The sequence below is a fragment of the Mesocricetus auratus genome, unplaced genomic scaffold (genome assembly GCF_017639785.1).
Source record: "Mesocricetus auratus isolate SY011 unplaced genomic scaffold, BCM_Maur_2.0 Super-Scaffold_6730, whole genome shotgun sequence".
Taxonomy (NCBI): Eukaryota; Metazoa; Chordata; class Mammalia; order Rodentia; family Cricetidae; genus Mesocricetus; species Mesocricetus auratus.
In genome coordinates, this window is record NW_024429184.1 from 15,484,372 (window position 1) to 15,505,508 (window position 21,137).

Here is a 21,137-nt window from a genome sequence, read left to right on the forward strand (position 1 = left end):
CCGGAAGTCCGGGAAGTGGGATGTTTCCAGAATGAGGAAGAGCCTTGTGTCGTGTGTATACATGCAGTTCCCGGCACTTAGAAGGTGGAGGCTGAAGGACTGGAGTTTAAGTCATCCTTGACCCCATGGTGAGCTCCAGGCCAGCATGGCACTCTGTCTCAAAGAGAAAAAAGAGGAAGTACTTTAGGAAACGTCAATGTAAAGAAACTGTGAAGTGTCTCCAGAGGAAGGATAGCTGCTGGGTATGGGGTAGGGATTTGAAAGCGTTGCCCAGTTCAGAAAGGGACCATTCAAGTCATCACAGTGAGGTGCGGTTTCCACAGGGCCGTCTCCCTTACTGAATTCAGTTTCATAGTGTTTGAGTCTAGTTGTCTGAGACCCAGACAGCCAAACTATGTAACAAACAAGCATCAACAGTATTCAGCCTTTGTCTCCATGGGGTGGGGTTGGTTCCAGGATGCTTCAAGCTATCAAAAAGCTGTGGATTATCAAGCCCCTTAGAAAAAGGGGGTATTTTCATATAACGATGACCTTCATACATTCCCCTGTACAGTTAAATCTCTTCTAAATCACACACAATATTCAGTACAGTGGAAACACTATGCAGTTTTTATGCTGTATTATTTAACAAATAATGACAGGGAGAGAAGCCCATTCATTCTAGCACACACACACATTTTCCAAATATTCCTATTGATAACTCTTTAAATCCACAGATGTGGGACTTGAAAGCACAGAAGGCAGCTTTATAAGAAGAGTTGGCATAAAGCAACACTAACTGGGAGTCGGGGCAGAGAAATGAGGACGGTAAAGGTACAGTGACCTTTTTGGGATGAGGTTTATCCATTGCATTCCTGACATGCTGATTCCTGGAATTTCCCCCCAAATATGGGAAACTCAACTGGAAAAAGCAACAACAATAAAAAAAAAAAAACAGTAAGAGGTTTGGTGGGGCCTTGGACTAAGAGTGAGTAGGATATTTAAAAACAAACAAACAAACAGGTATTAGGTAGTGGAATTAATCATGCCATGTCAAATCTGTATTTCTAACCTGTGATTTCCTCTAGATCCTAACTTCATGAAATTCTCCCAAGGGTCTACAGATTCAGCAAATCCAAAACAAGAGCACCCACCTTCCTATCCATAGCTCACCCCAAGTCTGCCTCCCTTAGGTTCAGATGACAGCACTGCCAGTCACCTACATATTGAGACAGGGACGTTGGCCACTCACCCCCAGCCCCGCCATCATTCCTGCCATCTGGTGCTATCTCTCCTTTCTCCACATTCTTATGATTCCATTCTCGGGATTCTTTCTCCCTCTCCTCTCCTCTTCCCTCCCCACTCACTCCCTCCTCTGTTGAGGCAGGATCTCACTATATAGCTCATGCTGTGCTGGAACTCACAGCAATCTTCCCATTTCAGAACCAAGTGCTACCACAGCCAGCAGGGTTCTGTTTCTTAATCCCTGCTGCCGTCACTTGGAAATGTTGTTTTCCTCAAGCCCCCTCTTTCCCCATTCTGTCACCCATAGTTCTAAACACAGAGAGGAGAATGCCCAGCTTCCTTAAAGTGATCCTGCGCACGGCCCTTGCTGACGTGGCCTTGCTCTGTGTATCTGCCACATCTCCAGCTCTTTCCGCCTCCACACATCTATCTTATAACAACACGGAATTTCTCCTTGTTCTTCAGCTTGTTACTATCTTCCGTATTAGATTATTATAAAGACAAAGCAATAAAGAGAGCTGTGGAGCCAGCTAGAGGAGGGCTCAGTGGGTGACAGCGCTGGCTGTGGAAGCCTGACAATCAAAAGTTTGGTTCCCCAGGTGCCGCAATGGAAGAAGAGGAGCAATTGTCAAAAATTGTCCCCTGACTTCCGCGTGTGTCACAGCATGCATGAGTATGCAAATATAGACGCACGCCTATACTTTAAGCCTAATTGACGGAGGGTGACCAAAGAGGACCGTGACAGAGTGATACGGGCCACAGTGAGAAACCAGAGATGTCCAGGACCACTGTCAGGTGTCTCGGTTTTTATTGGCTACATTTCTCGCACAGGTACTGATTCAGGGAAATATCAGAGAGAAGCATCTAGAATTTGGGATCTGATTAGAGAACTAGGTCACAGATGAGGAAGTAGCCGGTACGGCTGGTTTTCACCGAATATCAACTGGGATGTTGAACTTCATAGTTATAAATATATCCACTTCAAGGCACCCGATAGTTAGTAAATCTGAAGTGGGTTCTCAAACCAAATGCTACAGTTGCCCAGTGGAGATAGGATTATCTTTGGGTAGAGAGATTAAGTTTCAGAAGAGATAGGATTTGAAACTCAAGGAAGGCACAAGAAGCAAGAGAAGGCTCAGTCTTGCAAATACTCAGCACAAACATCGGAAGCCCAGAAGGACGTGGCCGAGGCAGAGAGCAGGGCTGGGAGGTGACTCAGCCGGTGGAGCCCTTGTTCAGTGTCCACAGAGCCCTGCCATCAGTCCCCGGCACCACATAAACCTGAGCATGGAGAAGCAGCCCAGCACGGGGAGCTGAGGCAGGGGCTACAAATTCAAAGTTGTCCTCTGCTGTACAGTGAGTGTTGAGGCTAGCCTGGTACACATGAGATCCTGGAGAAAGGAAGTTGGGGAGGAGAGGAAAGGAGAAGACAGGAGAGGAGGGAAAGAAAAATGAGAAGAGAAAAAAACGAGGAAAGGGGGAAAATGGAACTAAAATCTGTGTGTACTGAGTTTGAGGTGGGGGTGTACCTTGAAGGCACTGTAAGTGTGGGCCAAGATTGGGGAGGCTCTATCTGCATGGAAGTCAAAAGAAGGTCTGAAGACATATTATATAGAGGACCAAGGAAGGGCAGAAGCATGGTCATGACATTCAGGGACAGAGCAAGATGTAAAGAAAAAGAAATGATCTGAAACACAGACTTGATGTTATCCCAGTAGGGGCATGGAAGACACAAGACACAGGAGTTGAGGCCTTATGTTCACCCCAAGGCTTTAGAGGTGCTATGTGTATTTGGATATGCCTTAAAGATTCACACAGCATTGTTTCCTTTGAGATGGAGCCTTAGGATATAGCCCAGGCTAGTCTTCAGCTCCTGGACTCAAGGGCTCCTCCAAGAATGAGCTGCTATACCCAGTTTCACGCAGAAGTAAACAGCCTACTTGTATTACCAGGCCTGGCATCACTTTCTTGTGATCTCAGCCCTCAAGGACTGAGGCAAAAGGAGAGAAGTTTAATGGCAGTTTGGGCTGCAGAGTTGAGGCCAACCTGGACTACACAGCAAGATCCCGTGGGGCCTTCCTTCATCCTAGGCTGCATGCTTACGGACAAACGTGAGCTGGGTGTTGCAGGAGCATAACTGATTAACATGTGGTATTTATACAACAATCGTGAGTAGTTCCTCAGCCAGGACTTGGGGACCAGTTGCAGATTATTTTCTTAGCCTCTGTTGGGAAAGCATGAAGTTTCTCCCAAGGCTTGTTGATACTGAATGCTGTTGACCATAGCTACGTACCAGGAAGTTCAACAGAACAAACTTGTATAATTTTCAGTGAGACACTGTTTTAGAGAATAATTATGTTGGCTCAACTTTATATTATAGAGTCAAAGTTAAAAGCAAACTAGTTTTTTCCCCCCACACTTTTCTAGGAAGCACCAATTTCTAGACTTTTAGCCAGGGATGCCTGAGTGTTTCCTTACTTATACCATTCCTCTAACATCCAGAGGATAAAGTAATTTATCTTCATAGTCCATAGTGAAAACTGCATTTTAAAATCCCAATAAAGAGCCAGGCAGTGGTGGCCCACACCTTTAATCCTAGCACTTGGACGGCAGAGGCAGGTGGGTTTCTGTGAGTTCAGGCCAGTCTGGTCTACAGAGCGAGTTCCAGGACAGGCTCCAAAGCGACAGAGAAACCCTGCCTCAAAAAAAAAAAAAAACAAAAACAAACAAAAAACTCCAAAATGCCCAATATAGAACAAACGTAACAGAAACAAACATAACAACATTGCATATCTCTTCTGTAGTTGGGAAGACAAGCATAGAGTCAGCACTCTGGAAGGCATGATGACTAGTAACTGCCGCTAGGAAGAGTCATTAAACTGCTCTGAAATATTAGTCTTTTGGCAACCTATCTTTCAATTCCAAACTGAAGTTGGTACTTAGGATGTTTCTGAATTCTTTCAGCCAGTATAGTCTTGTAAGTGTGTGTGTGTTCATGTGTGCAAGTGCATATGAACACGCAGGCCCACTTGCACATTGTGTGCAACCGTGTAGAGGTCAAAGGCCACCCGCGGATGTCATTCCTCATGCTCTGTTTTGTTTTGAGGTTGTGCCACGGACCTGGAACTCCCCAGAGTGGGCTAAGCGGTGGTCAGACAATGGAATCTTAATCCTTATGGTTTTCCTGGGGGAAGCATTGCTTCCCTGTGTGACGCAGCCGCACAAGCCACTTAGTGCAATAGGAGCCGATCTCCGTTCTGAGTGCTACGGGAGTTTTCGGGAGTGGAAGACAGGCGGTGTCGCCCGTGGACGGAAGCCAGGGCAGCCCCAGAACTGTCCAGCTTGTGTTCTCATTTTACACTTCAACACCACAAGCTGAGGTAAAAAAAAAAAAGCAAGCAGGATTAGTCAGGTTGCTAAGAGCAACAGCCCACTGGTTCAGCTACCCCTCCAGGTCATTCTGTTGCAGGTAGCAAGTTAAGTCATGCTTGGCACTAGGCAGGACAGCTAGTATTTAAAGAGAACCACTAAATATACGACACATCAACATCCGATCACTGGTCTTTCCTGCCTTATCCTACTTCATGAGGAGATTATGAACGATAGTGTACAGCATGCTTTACCCCCAGAAACTCTAGACTCCCTGTGAATCCAAGTATTACAAGTGACATCAGCTAAATGAAGGATGTTTACTACATATGAATATTCAGATGAATATGGTAGTTGGTCATTAGGGTGGGATTTCTGTTTTGTTTTGTTTGTTTTTGCTTTTGAAATAGGGACTCACTCTGTAGTCCAAGATGCTCTTCAGCTCACTGTAGCCCAGGTTACCCTCATGTTGATTCTCTACCTCTGGAGGGTTGGGAATCCAGACAGGCCTAATTCACCATGCCCAGCTGATTATCTTTTTTCATGACTCAAAGCAGAGATGGAAAATCCCTAACAGCACCTCTCCCTCCCTCCCTTCCCTGTCCAAACAGCCCAGCAGACATGCTCTCTCCAGTCACGCTCTTACTCAGCAAGAGTAATTTTGACGTAGATCTCCAGACAGCCATCATCAGTGAGTTGGAGCTGGGGACTAAAATAATGAATTTGGGGGTTCTCCCTGACTTTCAGTGTTGTTGGCCCTTCTGACTGTATGGAACGGGCATCTGAGAAAAAGGTTTATTGCAATGATAAAAACATTGTCATCAGGGTCAAGAGGGTGGCAGGGAGGCAGAGCACTAGCATTGCAGACAAAACAACCAAACAGCAGAAAACAGGGAAGAAAGTAAGCCTAGCTTCCAAATCGATTGAAACCAGATGGCTGGCCAGGGTCCTACCCACGCCAGGCACTGGACTCCTTCCTCGGGCTCCACCTTCTTGCCTTTTATGTAACGTCTGTGTCTGTTTTTTTTAATATGCCTCCCTTTCCCATGCGTATCCAACCAGCCAGTCACTGTCTCCTCCTGTCCAAATGCTTCAGCGTGGCCTATCCAGCTGGTACTGATGTTTGCCAAGCACAGCCCTGTCCCTGGATATTTTCAGGGATTATGGACAGGCACCTTCTGAGTAGGCACTGACAATGTGTTCTTTCTTTGGCTTAATGGCAGTTTCCATTTCAGGGAAATGCCAAATCAACACTTGATTTAGCTATTTATTGAAAACTCATTAATAAGCACATATATACATATGTGTATATACATATATGTGGGGAGGGAGGGAGGGAGGAAGGGAGGGAGGGAGAGCACTAGCTTCATGGGCTCGAGAGATAGCTCAGTTGGTAAGTGCTTCTCCGGCAAGCTTGAGAGCCTGAGTCGGATACCTAAGGCTTACACCGGGAAAGCTAAGTTTGGAGAGAGCAAGTATGTAGTGGAGGGAGGGCGAGTAAGGGAAGTGGCATGGTTTGTGTGCCATGAAGAGAGGCAGAGCCGGGTACGTGGTGGTGGCGGGCAGCAGTCTGATGTGAGAGGCCTGTGCCACCACCTGAGGCCATAGCTACGCCCGGGCTCATACTGTTGCGAGGGCTAGGTCTGTGACCTACACTGCCAGGGTCTGTGCTGATGATGGCGGCCAGTGGCACCACTGAAGACCACTCAGATGTCCATGGTCTGTGCTGCTGCCTCAAGCCACGTTGAAGTCTGAAGGCTGCCCTGTTACAGGTAGCCATGTAGACGTGGTGGCCTGTGCTGCCTCTTGAGGCCATGTTGATGTCTGTTGAAGCTGCTGCCAAGGTACATGTCTGGATCTGTGACCCTACTGCAGTTAGGGTCTGTATTGATGTCCATGGCCAGTGTTGCCACCAAAGGTCATACTGATGTCTGTGGTCTGTACTGCTACCTAAAGCCCTCCCTCACCGTCTGCAGTGAGAGGCAGAGGTGTGGGTGAGGGAAATCTGGCTCCGTCCCTTGTCCGGGCAGCACAGGAGATCTGGCTCCAGTGGCCTGGGCACTGGGGAGCGGATGGGTTGATCAACTCAACTACCACCCAGGCCCACATCCAGGGCCTTGCGTTGGCCCACCCCAGCCTCTACCCCATCCGTGAGCTGCTGAAGCACATGAAGGGGTCGGTCTCCATGACTCAGGGCAACAGCTGGATGTCTGAGAGAAGTTTCAGTATTGATGGTGTTGCAGAAGCCATGAATCAGACCAATGACTCATTATAATGAACATTTACAAGTAAAGCTGTTTGGGCAAAAGGTATACTGCATGACGCAAGGCTTCCAATACCATTATGACAAGCGGATATACGGCGGGGAGTCAGGTGGGACAGAGGAGCAGGATGGTGAATGCACAGGGGATCTGGGGGCTCTGGCTGTGACTGTGTGAGAGAAGGCTGAAGTTGACAGAGGACGAGGCCGTGCCCAGAGGGGCACACAAGATTGAGTTTTTCAAGTTTAAACTTTGGTCTTTATCTCCTTTTTGGGGGAGGTTACAAGAGTGGAGAGTGGATATGGAAGAACTTGGAGTGCATGATGTAAAATTCCCAATGAATCAATAAAAATTATGTTAAGTAAATGAGTATTTAATATCCCTATCCTCCAAATGCTAAGTTCTGTGGCGCAAGTCTGTAGTTCCAGGGCTGGGGATGTAGAGATGGGTGGATCTCTGGAGATTGCTGACTAGCCAACCAGATTTAACCAGTGAGCTCTGGTCCAATGAGAGATCCTGTCTCCAAAACAAACAACCAAAAGGTGAAGAGTTCCTAGGAATAATACCCAGGTTGACCTCTGGACTACAAATGCTGGCACACTCATGTAAGAGCTTTATCAAGCTGATCTCATGCACCCCCTCCCCAAATCTCTTGCATAATGCTGGGCATTGAGCCCAGGCAAGTACTCTAACACTGAGATAAACCTCCAACTGACATTTCCTTTATGTCCCTTTTATCACTAAGATTTCTTTATGAGGACTGAATGTCATGTATTCCAGATTGGTTTCAGATTTATTGTATGTCCAAGGATGACCTTAAAGTTCTGAACTTCCTGCCTGATGAATCCTGGAATTATAGGCAGGCACCACCTTGTCAAGTTTTATGACACCAAGGGTTGAACCCAAGGTTTCATGCATGCCAGGTAAGTATTCTGCCAACTGAACTATATCCCTAGCACTTGCCCTCTTTTCGGGGCAGCATCTCACATAGCTCAAGGTGCCCTCCAACTTGCGATGTTGCTAAATTTCTGGGATTTTGGTCTGTTCATATACAAAATAGGGCTGCAGGGCATGGTGGCACACATCTTTAAGCCTGGAAATTGGGAGGTACAGGCAGGAGGATTTCTTTGAATTTTGAGGCTAGCCTGTTCTACAAAATGAGCTCCCAGATAACCAGGGCTATGCAAAGAAACCCTGTCTCAAAAAACAAAACAATAAATAAATGAAATAGGAGCACTGGAACAGACAACTAGAGATTGTTATGACCCCGGACATAGAAAACAAGCAGTTACTACTGCAATGGGTAGCATGTACAGAGCAGGGGGAACTTTATACTCATTAAATCACCAAATAACAATAAAAAAACAAAACAAGTCCCTGTGGGAAGAAACGCTGCCAAAATGGCCAGCTAAGCTACTATCAGGAGCCCTTAGAAAGGGCTCACCTTCTATGAGAAGGTTTAGTACTCTCCATATCTGTGTTTTGATGTTTTCACTTATACTATAGCTGATGGATCAGCTATAAAAAGATCTTGTTTTTAATATATTATAAAACTGTAAGTTCTTAGAGTCAAATGAAAGCAAACAATTGACACTGCTTGGGAAGACCTTGGATATGCCGGTTCCCACTGCTGACGACTAGCAAAGCGGCAGAAGCCCTCATGTAGTCTCATGAGCACATAGGAAAATGATGTCAAACCCTGAGAGACAATGCCTTGTTCAGCTCCAAAGTTCAAAACTTCAAAAGATGGGGTCATTTCGGTCAATGTTACATGACTCCACAGACGCCTAACTAATTGCCTACCTATAGAAAGATAAAAATTTTAACACTGATTAAGCAAAAACAAAAACCAAAAAACTTACAAGTGTCTCAAGTATGTACAGAGTCTAAAAATGCATTTTTTTCAGAGCTGGAATTGAATCTAGGTTTTCACACATGCTAGCCAAGCTCTCCACCATGGAGCTACATCCATAGCCTGTGGTATTAAAAGTGTGTTTACATTTATATTATCCCCCTGCACACAGCCTTTTCTCTTATTCTTCTTTTCTTGTTCTTTTTTTTAAAGACAGGGTGGCCTCAAATTCACTATGTAGCTAAGGATGACCTTGTCTGATCCTCCTGCCTCCACTGGTACTGGGGTTACAGGTGTAACCACACCTTGGTCCAGATACAATTTTTTTCCTTGAAACTAGCTGACTTTTTTGTTTGTTTGTTTTTGTTTTTGTTTTTTGAGACAGGGGTTCTCTGTAGCTTTGGAGCCTATCCTGGAACTCACTCTGTAGACCAGGCTGGCTTCTAACTCACAGAGATCCTCTGTCTCTGCCTCCTGAGTGCTGGGATTAAAGGTGTGAGCCAACACGGCCTGGCTTCTAGATACAATCTTAAGCATTGATATTATAGAAACATATTTCTGTGTAATATACATACAAAAATGCTGCATATTAGGCACATGAATATTAAGTGTGCAATTTGAAGTTGAACAAAACTAAATATTATGCCAGTAGCATCTGGATTTTGTGATAAATAAAAATAAGCATTAAACATTATTTTATTCTTCTCTCATACATTATCTCCTGACTGAAGTTTCTTCTCCCTCCACCCCTCTCAGTGCCCCCACCTCCCCTGTCCCCTAGATCCACTCCTCCATTTCCCTTCAAAACAGAGCAGGTCTCCCAGAGACACCAATTAAAAATGGTGTAACAATCACAAGAAGACTAGGCACAAACCCCCATATAAAGGCTGGTTGAAGCAACCAGTAAGAGATAAAGGATCCCAAGAGCAGGCAAAAGATTCAGAGACACACACCACTCACACTATTAGGAGTCCCTCAAGAACACCAAGTTAGATAATCATAATGTATGTGCAGAAGACCTATCTCAGACCCATACAAGGTCCATGACTGTCACTTAAGTCTCTGTGAGCCCCTATGAGTCCTGCTTAGTTGATTCTGTAGGCTGTGTTCTGGTTGAGTCCTTGAACCCTCTGGCTCCTACAATACTTCCTCCCCTTCTTCCGCAGGGTTCCTCTGTCTCTGCTGAGTGTTTGGCTGTAGGTCTCTCATCTGCTCCCATCAGTTGCTGAATGAAAACGCTCTAATGACAATTGGGCTACACGCAGATCTGACTATAGCAGACTATCATTAGGAGTCACTTCATTGGCTTTTTTTCCCTTGACAGTTATGTTTTGATGTGGATTGCATTGAATCTGTAGATTGCTTTTGGCAAGATTGCCATTTTTACTATGCTGATTCTACCTATCCAAGAGCATGGGAGATCTTTCCATTTTCTGGTATCTTCTTTAATTTCTTTCTTTAAAGACTCAAAGTTCTTGTTATACAGGTCTTTCACTTGTTTGGTTAGTGTCACCCCCAAGGTATTTTATATTGTTTGTAGCAATTGTAAAGGGTGATGTTTCTCTGATTTCTTTCTCAGTCTATTTATCATCTGTATATAGTAGTGATACTGATTTCTTTTTAGTTAATCTTGTATCCTGCCACTTTTTTGAAGGTGTTTATCAGCTGTAGGAGTTTCCTGGTAGAGTTTTTCAGCTCACTTATGTAAACTATCATATCATCTGCAAATATTGAAAGTTTGACTTTTTCTTTTCCAATTTGTATCTCCTTGATTTCCTTTTGTTGTCTTATTGCTCTGGCTAGAACTTCAAGTACAATGTTGAATACATATGGAGAGAGTGGACAGTTTTGTCTTGTTCCTAATTTTAGAGGAATCACGTTTGTTGGGCCCCAGCCCCCATGGGGTCTCTGTGAATCACTGGTCAGTCAACAAGTCCATCCTGTTTTCCAGTCTAAGTGCATCTGTTTTATAGTCCTGGCTTCCTGCCCTGGCCTTGACCCTCTGACATCAACATCCAGCAGGAGGAAAACATGCTCTCTTCCACCTGGGTTTTTCCACTGTGCTGTAAACCTGTATATAAGGCTCCTCCCTGCCTACCAGAGAGAGACCTTTTAGCACATGCAATAAAGACACACACACACTCTCCTGGCAATAAAGGCAGCACATGCATTCTCTTGGTACAAACAGCTGGACGTCTTGTCTTTCTTTTCCTGATACCTTGGACTTGCTTGTAGCGCAGGCGCCGCACACATTGACTTTCTCTCCATTTAGTTTGATGTTGGCTGTTGGCTTGCTGTATATTGCCTTTATTATGTTTATATATGTTCCTGTTATCCCTGATCTCTCCAAGACCTTTACCATGGAGGGTGTTGGATTTTGTCAAAGGCTCTTTAAGCATCTATTGAGATGATCATGTGGTTTTTCTTTTTCAGTTTGTTTATATGGTGGATTATACTGATGGATTTTCGTATGTTGAACCATCCCTGCATCCCTGGGATGAAGCTTACTTGGTCATGGTGATGATTTTTCTGATATGTTCTTGGATTCAATTTGCCAGTATTTTATTGAATATTTTTGCATCAATGTTCATGAGAGAGATTGGTCTGTAGTTCTCTTTCTTAGTTGCGTTTTTGTGTGGTTTGGATACCAAGGTAATTGTAGCCTCATAAAAAGAGTTTGGCAATGACCATTCTGCCTCTATTTGAAGAGAATTGGTATTAGCTATTTTTTGAATTTCTGGTAGAATTCTGCACTGAAACCATCTGGTCCTGGGCTTATTTTTGGCCAGAAGACTTCTGATGACTGCTTCTATTTCATTAGGGGTTAAAGGTCTATTTAAATTGTTTATCTATCCTTGATTTAATTTTGGTAAGTGATATCTATCCAGAAAATTGTCCATTTCCTTTAAATTTTAGAATTTTGGGGAGTACAGGTTTTCAAAGTATGACCTGAAGATTCTCTGGATTTCCTCAATTTCTGTTGTTATGCCTCCCCTTTTCATTTCTGATTTTGGTAATCTGCATGTTCTCTTTCTGCCTTTTGGTTAGTTTGGATAGACGTTTGTCTATCTTGTTGATTTTCTCGAAGAACCAGCTCTTTGTTACATTGACTCTTTGTATTGTTTTCTTAGTTTCTACTTTATTGATTTTTAGCCCTCAATTTGATTATTTCCTGGCGTCTATGTCTACTCCTCTAGGGTGAGTTTGCTTCTTTTTGTCCTAGAGCTTTCAGTTGTGCTGTTAATTCTCTAGTATGACTGTTCTCCAGTTTCTTCATGTGGGCATTTAGTGCTATGAACTTTCCTCTTAGCACTGCTTCCAAGTGTTCCATAAGTTTGGGTATGTTGTGTCTTCATTCTCATTGAATTCTAGGACGTCTTTAATTTCTTTTTTACTTCTTCCTTGACCCAGGAATGGTGCAATTGCTCTTTGTTCAACTTCCATGAATTTGTAGGGTTTCTGCAGTTTGTGTTGTTGTTGAATTCTAACTTTAAAGCATGGTGCATGGTGGTCTGATAAGATGCATACAGGGGGGGGTATTACATTTTTTGGTACCTATTGAGGTTTACTATATTGTTGAGTATGGGTCAATTTTAGAGAAGGTTCCAAGTGGCGCTAAGAAGGTATATTCTTTTGTGTTTGGATGGAATATACTATAGATGTCTGTTAAGCCCAATTGGGTCATAACTTCTGTTGGTTCCTTTGTCGTTTTTTGTTGTTGTTGTTAAGTTTCTGTCTAGTGGTGAGAGTGGGGTGTTGAAATCTCCCACTATAAGTGTGTGAGGATTTATGTGTGATTTGAATTTTAGTAATGTTTATTTTTTGCGAATGTGGATGCCTTTGTGTTTGGGGCATAGATATTCACAATTGAGACTGCATTATAATGGATTTCTCCTGTGATGAATATGAAATGACCTTCTTCATCTCTTTTGATTGATTTTAGATTAAAGTCTAATTTGTTAGATATGAGGATTGCTATACCAGCTTGTTTCTTGGGTCCGTTTGATTGGAAAATCTTTTCCCAACTCTTAACTATGAGGTAGTTGAGGTGTATTTCTTGTGTGCAGCAGCAGGATGGATTCTGTCTTCAAATCCATTCTGATACCCTGTGTCTTTTTATAGGCAAGTTAAGACCATTAATACTGAGGGATATTAATGCCTATTGGTTGTTAATTCTTGTTTGTTTTGGATTTGTTGGTGGTTGTATTTGTGTGGAGCCCCGCCCCCCGCCCTTTTCTGGCTGTTGGTAAAGTGGGATTATCTATTGTCTATGTTTTTGTGTAGTTAACTTCCTTGGGTTTGAGTTTTCCTTCCAGAACTTTCTGTAGGGCTGGATTAGTGGATATGTATTGTTTAAATCTGTTTTTTTGTCATGGAATATCTTGTTTTCTCCATCTATAGTGACTGAAAGCTTTGCTGGGTATAGTAGTCTGGGCTGGCATCTGTGGTATCTTAGTGTTGGTAGAATATCTATCCAGGACCTTCTTGTTTTAGAGTTTCCATGGAGAATCAGGTAGAATTCTGATAGATTTGCCTTTATATGTTACTTGGCCTTTTTCCTTTGCTGTTCTTAATATTCTTTCTTTATTCTGTATGTTTGATTTTTTTTATTATTATTATGTGGTGAGGGGACTTTTTGTGGTCTACTTTATTTGGTGTTCTGTAAGCTTCTTGTACCTTCATTGGCATGTCTTTCTTTAGGTTGGGAAATTTTTCTTCTATGATTTTATTGAATATATTTTCTGCACCTTTGAGTTCGGTTTTTTTCACCTTCTTCTATACCTATTATTCTTAGGTTTGGTCTTTTCACAGTGTCCCATATTTCCTGGATATTTTATGTTAGGGATTTGTTGGATTTAAGATTTTCTTTGGTCGATGAATCTATTTCTCCTAGTGTATCTTCAAAGCCCAAGATTCTCTCTTTCATCTCTGTTGGTTATGTTTGCATCTGTAATTATTGATTGTTTACCCATCTTTTCTATTTCCAGCATTCCCTTAGACTATGTTTTTTTATTGTCTCTATTTCAGCTTTCAAACCTTGCACTGTTTGAATTGCTTCTTGCAATTTTTAGTTTGTCTTTTCCTCCATTTCTTGAATTTTTTCCTTCCATTTCTTCTTTTCCCATTTTTTAAATTTAAATTAGAAACAAGCCTGTCTTACATGTCCATCGCGGCTCCCTCTCCCTCCCCTCTTCCCCTGCCCCCCACTGACCTCCTATCCCATCCCCTTTCTGTTCCCCAGGGAGGGTGAGGCCTTCCATGGGGGATCTTCAAAGTCTGTCATATCATATGGAGCAGGGCCTAGATCCCCCCCTCCCATGTGTCTAGGCTGAGAGAGTATCCCTCTATGTGGAGTGGGCTCCTAAAGTCCACTCATATGCTAGGGATAAATACTGATCCACTACCAGAGGCCCCATAAATTAATCAGACCTCCAAACTGACATCCTTGTTCAGAGGGTCTGGAACAGTCCTATGCTGGTTTCCCAGCTATCAGTCTGGGCTCCATGAGCTCCCCCTTGTTCAGGTCAGCTGTTTCTGTGGGTTTCTCCAGCCTGATCTTGACCTTTTGCTCATCACTCCTCCCTCTCTGCAACTGGATTCCAGGAGTTGAGTTCATTGTTTAGCTGTGGGTCTCTGCTTCTGCTTGCATCAGCTACTGGATTAAGACTCTAGGATGACATTTAAGGTAGTCATCAGTCTCATTATTGGGGAAGGACATTTAAGGTAGCCTCTCCACTATTGCTTAGATTAACGTTGGGGTCATCCTTGTATATCTCTGGACATTTCCCTGGTGCCAGATTTCTCTCTCTTCCATTTCTTTAAGAGATTTTTTTCATTTCCTCTTTGAGGGTCTCTATCATCTTCATAAAGTTGTTTTTAGGGTCATTCTCTTATGCTTCATCTGTGTTGGGATGTTCAGATCTTGCTGGTATAGAGTCCCTAGACTCTGGTGGCATCATATTGATCTTTCTGTTGTTGACTGTGTTCTTATACTGTCATCTTCTTACCCCTTCTTCCAGTGGGTACTGGTGGGGTCTCTCCCTCTCCTAGTGGGTACAGGACCAAGGGTGCAAGCAAGTCCAATACTCAGATGGTTCTCCTCTTTCCATTGGTGGAGGCAGGACTAGTACAATGACACTGGCAGACTCTGGATGGGTTGTTGTGCCAGGCTGGGTTTCCCTGTGCACAGTCCCCAGGTCTTAGGAGGGCACAGGAAGATAGCCCAGAAACAGCCCCTTGACTGATTTTCATATGTTGAATCATCCTTGCATCTCTAGGATAAGACGTACTTAATCATGGTGGGTTATTGTCTTGATTCATTCTTGGGTTCAGTTTGCAAATATTTTATCAAGTACTTTTGCATCTATATTTATGAGGTAAATGGATCTGTAATTCTTTTTCTTTGTTGAACCTGTATATGGTCTGTGTATTAGGATGACTGTGGTCCTATAAAATGAATTTGGCAATGTTCCATTTGTTTCTATTTTGTGAAATTATTTGAGGAATGTTGGTGTTAGCTCTTCTTTGAAAGTCTGGTAGAATTCTGGGCTAAAATCATCTGGCCGTGGGTGTTCGTGTCCTCCTTTCTCTCTTTCTCCCTTTTCTTGTTTTGTTTTTTAATTGGGAGTCTTTTAATAAGTGTTTCTATTTTCTTAAGAGTTATAGGACTGTTTAAACTATTTATCTGATCTTGATTTAACTTTGGTAAGTGGTATCCATTGAGAAAATTATGTATTTCTTCTAGGTTTTCCAGTTTTGTGGATGATTCTTTGGATTTTCTTGGTGTCTGTTGTTATGTCCCTCTTTTTCTTTCAGACTTTCATTTCTAGATTTCATGAAAAATAAAAATAAACATTAAGCATTATTTTAAGAAAATCATTACATCTAGTTTGTGTGTGTGCATGTGTTACAATATACACATGGATTCAGAGAACAACTGTGAGAATCAGTTTTCTCTTTCCACCACCCTGTGGAGCCTGGGAATCAGACTTAGGCAGGCTTGGTGGCAAGTACCTTTATTTTCCTCCTGAGGCATCTTGGCTGCCAAACACTGTTTTGTTGTTTGTTTGTTTCATAAGACAGGGTCTCTCTATATATCCCAGACTGACTTCAAACTCATGGCGATTACCCTGCCTTAGCCTCTCGAGTGCTAGGATGACCGTGTGGGCCACCATGCCCAGACGAACATTGTTTTTGAGTTAATTTGTTTTGGCTTTCTACACTGGCTACGTAGTGATGTAGCACGTAACTTTGAAAGCCAGACGCCTTCTTGAACATCTTCCATGATTTCCAGTCTGACTCATGGCAGACAGAGTAACGGTTCCTTTGAAACATCTATACTCCTTCTTTGGAGACTGGCTTTGCAGACATGACCAGGTGCTTTGTGCCAGGGAGCTAACCCTGGACCACTGGGGAGGCTCAGGGCTACTACCTGGACAGGAAAGCAAGAAGAGTCATAGCCAAGAAAGGCCTGCTGGGAGCTCTCATAAGCCAAGGAATGCTGTAAGTCTCCACAGGGAAAAGGTAAGGAAAGGGAGTCTCTTCTTCAGCCCCCCAAGGGCAGGGTCACTGTTACCACCTGGATTTTAGGCCCCCAAAGTCTGTGCTAACTGTTGACCTCTGGAAGTATAAGATAAGGAATGTATGCTGTTGCTGCTAGTAGCACTTTGTCTCAGCAATGATAGGAAACTAGTAAGCCATTTCTTGTCTGGGGCTCTGAGTTTCTGTCCAGACGCAAAACTCTTATTAGCCATTTGGTAGCTGCCTGTGGCTCTCAAATATATCATACTCCAAATGAAAACTTTTATATTTCCTTCCCAAACCTGCTCATCACCCTAGCCTTAGTCACTCTAGAAAGTGCCACAACCACCCAGCCAATTATTAAAATTAGAAACCTGGAAGTCACTCTTTATTCATTCTTTATAAATAATCAATCATAAGTTTCATCAGTTTTGTATCCAAATAAATTATACACATACACATACATATATATACATACATGCACATATGCATACATACATACATTCACATATGCATGCATGCATACATTACATACATATGTATCTACTTCAGTCCAGTTTTACTGGTACCAATTCTGGGCTACATAGTGAATCCTATTCCAGCTTCAGCTAGCTAGTACAGTGTAAGACCTAGTGTCGAAAAATTAAAAAAATAGTTCTAAATGTTTCACTTGTGATAATTTTTTTCTTGTTTGAGACATGGGTGCAGCTATACTGCTCAGACCACTATCCAGCTCCTCTGTCTCCTGCACAAAGTTGTGGTCAATTTCACCATGTCAGAAGGTACAGGAGCTGTAACTCCAGCCCCAGGGTATCTGATGCCCTCTTCTGGACTCCATGGGCACCTGCACTCTAAAGTATACATACCCCAAACACACACACACACACACACACACACACACACACACACACACACACACACACACACACACACACACACACCTCAAAAGCCAAAACCAAAAAATTAGGAGCTAGTTGCAGAGACAAAGATATTCTAGAGAGACATCTGTTTCCCTCACGCTATCAGACTATTGAAACAATGGACTCAAAAATGGGCATTTCCCCAAGAATCTCATGCTGGGAGAAGGACAAGGCTGAACCCTGGTGCTGGAAATAGACTTCACACTGGACACTTCACTGGAGACGTTGGAACCCAGACAATGAAACACAGGACTATATAGCTTGACCCGGACAGCTTAGATATGTAAGTCTCCAACTCTCTCTATATATTTTAGACTAGATTTAGGGCTTCCAAAATGGAGCTGGGGGAGCACATCTTTGGAGCTCTTTGTTCCTCTTCCTAATATAGTCATGTTGAATTTATTATTACTATTACTATTATTATTATATCATCATCATTATTATTATACTAATTCGGCTGTTCTTGTTGACTTATGGAGACAGGTGTCTGAACCTGGTTCTCGGGACACAAATAGTGACGCTCACTTTTGGTAACAGAATTGCCTAGTTCCCTAGAGTGGTCGGAGGCTCCTGGCAGTCTTGGCGAGGCTTAATTCCAGAGACCACTCTGGGAACAGGGACACAGCGTTGCCTTGGTGCTTGGTCAGTGAGATGACTCTCAGCTTGAGTGCAAGGCTAAAACCATCTCGTGGGAAAAACTCAGGCTTCGCTGTAGTCTTCGCCAGACAGAACAGCCCCCGGGCGAGTACTGGGGTCAGCAAACCGAGCGGACGTCACTCCCCGAGCTGACACGACAGCGGAAGGCGCTGCACGCAACCGTCCCGGCTCACGGAAAGACGCCGAGGAGGGGGCGGGGCCGAGCCGGGCGCGGCGATCGATGGCTCGGCGCTCCGCGGGAGTGGGGAGGAGGGCGACGTCTGCAGGAGCCACGGCCCGGTGGAGCGCCGAGCCATCGAGCGGCGCGAGAGGAGCGGAAGCCCGGGGTGCGCTTGCCCGGGCCTGCCGCGTAGGCCGGCTGGACGCACGCCTGCTGAGCGCTGAGGTGGCGCCGGAGGGGACTAACCCGGCGAGGACCACGAGTCAGTTGGTGACTCACGAGCATCGTGCCAGACTCCGACGCCTCCCGCTGCTGCCGTGGGCCCTGCGCGCTGTGTCCCGGCTCCGTGGGCTCCGACGTGTGGTCCCGCAGCTGTCAGGCTCGGCGTGCGGGTGAATGGGGACCGGGGCGACCAGAGGTAGGCCTGGCCCGGCTACAGCCATCCCCGCAAGCGGCGGGCGGCGTAGCCCTGGGTCCCGGGCGGAGGTGTGAGAGCTGCTGAGCGCACGGGTGGAGAGGGTTTGCTCTGGGGGACGTCTCGGGGGCCGCCCAGCACTGACCGCCTGGACTCTTGGCTTCCTTGGGAATTTGATGGGCGCTCATATCCATCCCTGAGCAGCCTTGTACAATCCTTTGCTCCTCAGGTAGGAGGGGTGTGGCGGGGGTACAGTTCAACCGTAAAGATAATGGTTTGGCCCAACTGTAGGGGCTCTGAAAGGAATGCCGAACTGAATTATAGCGGGGCAGCGGGATTCGGAGAACTCTGCCGCCCGTTTCATTGCGGTGAGTTCCATCCGCTCTGCGTGAAAGGATGGTGTGTGTCAAAATTTCCAGAAAGGCTTGCATTCGAGGTGTTTGTGGAAGGTACACACAAGGCAGGGGGTGCACGGGGCAGTGACCCGAGTGCAGGAATTTGGTTCTGTCAGTCATTAACTATATTTAACTCTGACTTAGAGCAAGTGGATTTTTTTTTTCTATACCTCAATGTCCCTGTCGGTATAGTGGAGTGAATGAGGTAAGATGCTTTATAACGCTATGTTAGCACAGTGTTGGGCGAAAGCACTTAGCAATGTTTACTATGGTTTCCTCTGCTGGTGACTACTTGCACAAGTGTACTTACAGAAAACACTTCCTCGTGGTTGGGACATTCACTTTGCAGCATTTATAAAGCACGACGGAGCGGAATGTGGTATGTGAGCATTGTCATTTCTTGGAGGCCGGGAGATGTCTGGTGGAATGTGTAAAGCTGAAAACTTGACCTTAGTTTGGGTCCTCAGAACCTGGTAAAAATCAGCTGTATAATTCGAGTGGCTGTAATCCTAGCAATCCGAAACGTTAGTATCCTGGAAGGGAGGCAGGGAGAGCACAGAGAGCCTGACTCTAACAAGGTAAAAGTGTAGCGGGGAGTTGCTGAGATTGTCCTGTGAGGCAGGCAAGGAATTGGCAGAGAAAGCAAGAGCTCTGTTGTAGAAAGCCGACAGCTCCTGTTGCCTTGGGATGGGCCCCAGATTTGGAAGTCCTGCAGGTTGGCTCCAGGTGGGGCATTTTATAAAACCCCTGTGTCCTCCCATTTCCCTTATTGTCTGGTCCACTGATCAAGCATTCGCCCTGGTAGCCTTTCCTTCCTGCTGTTTCGGTTTGTTTGGGCATTTGCTGTCATGTTCCTGCCATGCCCGCCACCACCCAGAAGTTTTACAGGGCGTGCCCCTCCCCCTCTGCTTGTTCTGATCTTCAGTTTACAGGGCGATGCTGCAATTTGTTCCATGACCCCCGCTTTTACCCACACAGCAACCATTCACGGGTTCCAGGCCTCAAAGTCTTTTGCATTTTGCAATGTTTGGGGCCCCAGATTTTTGGATTGGGGTACACAGTGTGCACTGACAAATACAGATCAGTTGATTAGTTTTAATTTTTGTCTCATATTCCACTGTGTAAAGCAGATTTTATCTTGTTTTACATGTGCTCTATGAAACATAAATTCACTTGAAGTAGTTTAAGTCCATTTTGTCACATTACTCATCCCATATTAATAATGAAAATGCCCATCACTATCTTCAGTATAAAAATGTGTCTTTAGTGGTGCAAGTCTTTAAACCCAACACTCAGGAAGCAGAGGCAGGCAGATATCAGTGAGTTTGAGGCCAGCCTGATCTGCAGAGACGATCCCAGGACAGTTAGGGATCTATAGAGAGACCCTGTCTCAAAAATATGAAAACAGAATTTTTTTAAAAAGTGCCTTTGAGAATATTCTATCTAGAACAAATAACAAATAGTTTGTTAAAGTTTCTGGTTTCTGTTGTTCCTGTTTATGAGAGAAAAATCATTGGGGTCTGTTGTGTTTTGGGGTTATCTTCCACAATGTTCATTCCTAAAATCAGAATTGAGACCTTTCTCAGCTCCGTACTGGTCTCAGTTTTCTGTGCAGTTCCAACCCCCTCCCCCAGCCTAAAGACTCAGTAGTTCTTGTTCATTCTCTGTTTTCCTTTCAAGGCTCGTAGAACCTTCATTTATTTGAAAAGCTGTTACCTTGCACAGTTGGTTTGCTACTTTGATTATCTTTAAATTTTTCCATGTACCATTTAATCCAGAAACATAATTATGTTTAAAAAAGCAAAGAATGTAACGGCTTATAAAATGTTACCAATTGCATACTATATATTATATGTATTTATAAATAAATATGTATATATAGGAGAATGGTGCGTGCCTGTAACTCCAGAACTTTGGATGCTTAGACAGGAGGGTTGCCATAAGTTGGGGCTTATGTAATGAATGCCAGGGCAGGCCGGCCAGGGCTGCATAAGGCTGTCTCAGACAAACAAACAAACAGAAACCCACAGATAAGACCAAACAACAAATGGTGGGAACAAGGAGAGGAGAGGAGATGGAAAAGAGGAGAAAGGAAATGAAAACAAACCAGAACTGTGAGCTACGAGAAGAGTCATATGACCAAGCATAGCCTGAGGTGTGCTGGGACGGTTTCATTTGAAGCCATGTGGATATATTACCTAATCATGAATTTGTGTGTTTATTTATCTGCTTATTTATTGGGACAAGGTCTTACCATGGAACTCTGGCTGGCCTGGAATTTACATGTAGTCCAGGCTCGTCTGGAACTCACAGAGAGTGTGCCCAACTATGTCCAGTATGAAATTATTAACTTTTAAAATTCA

General features: G+C 44.2%; 1 protein-coding gene across 3 annotated transcripts in view; it reads left to right on the forward strand.

Moving 5' to 3' along the window:
• Gne (glucosamine (UDP-N-acetyl)-2-epimerase/N-acetylmannosamine kinase) overlaps positions 1-21,137 on the forward strand; it is a 53,825-nt gene that overhangs the window by 1,788 nt on the left and 30,900 nt on the right. The window contains exon 1 of one of the 3 annotated variants that reach the window (XM_005078763.4): positions 18,209-18,382. The exons of the other annotated variants lie outside the window; for them this stretch is intronic. The gene's annotated coding sequence lies outside the window, so the exon portion shown is untranslated. Of the gene's footprint in view, positions 1-18,208; positions 18,383-21,137 lie in introns of those variants that run through there. 3 annotated transcript variants of the gene reach the window in all.